This window comes from Chrysochloris asiatica, unplaced genomic scaffold, assembly GCF_000296735.1.
Source record: "Chrysochloris asiatica unplaced genomic scaffold, ChrAsi1.0 scaffold00480, whole genome shotgun sequence".
In the NCBI taxonomy this organism is placed as follows: domain Eukaryota; kingdom Metazoa; phylum Chordata; class Mammalia; order Afrosoricida; family Chrysochloridae; genus Chrysochloris; species Chrysochloris asiatica.
Window position 1 is genome coordinate 424648 of NW_006408998.1, and position 2852 is coordinate 427499.

Sequence of the window (2852 nt, forward strand, 5' to 3'; positions counted from 1 at the left end):
CTTTTGTGTTTCTAACTGGGAACATTCATGTTTGGAATTACATTTCATCAGGGGGATACTCTAGATATAACATAAGTTGTCTCCATTGTCAGTTGCATACTTGTATTACAGACTTGCTAACTAATATTACTGTTATGCCTCTTAAGAGACCGGCATATATATTGTTGCCAGTGAATATTTCCCAGAAATGGTATGATGACATGGGATTACAACTTGTTGATGATTTTACAAAATTGCTTTTCAGATCTAAAAGAGGTCTCGGTCTCATTGTGGTAGGCATTGTCTCCCTCATATCACTGCTTGTTTCCCTCATGGTCACCACAGTTGCACTTACTCAGGAGATCCAGACTGCAGCTACTGTCAACGAGCTGATGGGCAATATTACCTACAACTGGGACCGGCAAGAAAAGATTGATCTGGCCATTGAACATCGCTTGAATGGACAGTATGATACTGTTAACATTCTTGGGGATACCTTATAGCAAGTGGTGGTTTGGCCACGTCTTGCGTGTCTCGTTGATTACCACTCCATTTGTGTGACTAAACTTCTGTATAATGCTTCGATCTTCCCTTGGTCCAAAGTGCAGGCTCACCTGCACGGAGTGTGGGTTTCTGAGAATGTCAGTCGGGAATGGAATGAGTTACATGCACAAATACTTGCTATTCATTATGCCCCCCACCTTGACAGTACTCCTGCCAAACTAGCTGAACTACTTCTTGACAATCTTAAAAAGGTGTTTCCTACTATGCCCTCCCTTTCTTATTTGTGGAGCATTGCAGCTCTCTTGGGTGTTGGGCTACTGCTAGTGTTACTCTTGCTCCCTTGCATCGTGAGAGCCTTTATATATCAATATCATCAGATCTGGGCCCAATTGCATCTATTAAAGATCAGGGCTCGACCCCCGGTGGACGTGTAATCAAAGACGGGTAAGGACTGGTGGGAGCTTAGGCAACCTAAGACAGAGCCATTGCCATATGCTGCAATGAGTTTCGATGATGGGTAAGCCTGAGCATCCGCACTGGCCGCCTAAAAAGGCAGCGTTCCACTTGTGAAAATAAAGAAGTGGGAGATGTTGGGGGCTAAAAGACTTACAGGCCTCATAAAACTTTAAGTCTGAGTTTTTCCAGACAAAGCCTGCTTATTAACACTAGGAAAGTAGCCTTCCCAGGATCACGTAATTCACAGTAAAAGATAAACATCCAGAGAAAGCAGCTTGCCCAAGGTTGCCTGGCTCTCAGCAAAAGATAAACTTGTAACTATGCAGAACAACCATGACTTGAAGAAATTGCCCTATATAAACCTCTTGCTTTCAATAAACTTCTTCACTTGCCATCAGCCTGTGTCCTTGACCTGAATTATTTTCTTTTGTACATATTTTTCTTCATCCCCGTCTCACCCTTGAGTAACTGCGAGACAGTTGGAGCAGGACTCCAACAAGTGGCGCCCAAGACGTGGGGCTCGAGTACGTGAGATAACATGGCAGACGCTCCCAAGAGACTGAGAGAATCAAATAGTGAGAGCACCCAGTTTTCGGAGGGAAATCATCAGGTCAGTATGGGCAACCAATCAGGAAAAGCCTGTTATGTAAATATGTTAAGAGAAACTATTAGGGCCCAAGGGGGAAAAGTAGATCATAGTCAGTTGTGTAAATTTATAGATTTTGTACATACTGTTTGTCCCTGGTTCCCGGAGGATGGTGTGGTCGATGTGAAGCTGTGGGACCAGATAGGGAGACAATTACAGGAGCATTATGTTCAGCATAGGAGCTCTGGTAGCGTAGTGGTTACGAATTGGGCTGCAAACCGCAAAGTCAGCAGTTCAAAACTACTAGCTGCTCCACGGGAGAAAGATGAGGCGATCTGCTCCCGTAAAGATTTACAGCCTCGGAAACCCTGTTCAGGGTCGCTATGGGTCGAAACTGAATCGATGGCACTTAACAACAACAACAAATGTTCAGCATGGTCCCTCTCGCTTCCCTACTTTCACTTTTGGCCTTTGGTGGCTAATAAGGGATAGTTGTATTGTGCCGAGTGGGGGTGTGATTCCGCCCCCGGATATCACTGTGCCATCTTCATTGGCGCCCGTGGCTCCAACTGCCCCTGCCGTGACCATCACTCCCATCCCATCTCCACCCCGATTGTACCCAGATTTGACCATGCTAGACGAGAAGTCTCATCCGGTAGAAGAAGAAGAATCTGTAGGGGAGAGAGCTTCTTTGGCTGCATTCCGCATAGAAACTAGCTAGCAACAAAAGGCGGTAGTAGGCCAGCTCCCCAGAAGGCTCCGTTACTGAAACTAGACATCATTAAACCTGAAATCCTTATAGCTGCGCCTCCAGGCCCCCTACCAGTGCTTTCTCTGAAATTGCTTTTAAGCTTATGGAGGACATGATGCACCAGTTACAGCTCATGGGGGAAGACCGAGGCTGTATGCTTTCAATGCTACAGGAGTATGTCAAAAATATGTCCATGCAGCTATTGCAGACGTTCACCTACGCTTTCCCTATTATATCATCCATTATATGGATGACATTTTGGTGGCAGACAAGGATTACTAGCGTCTCTTGGCTTGTTTCCAAGCACTTCAGACAGCGCTCACAGCAAGAGGACTGATTATTGCCCCTGAAAAAGTGCAGACCACCGAGCCTTATTTATATCTTGGGACCCAAATTTTTCCTCATTACTTCAAACCTCAGAAAATTCAGCTTAGAAAAGATGATCTTAGAACCCTCAATGACTTTCAAAAATTACTTGGAAACATCAATTGGATCAGACCTTATCTTAAAATCACAACTGGACAACTGCAGCCCCTGTTTGAGATTCTCAGTAGGAACAGTGATCCTTTATCCCCT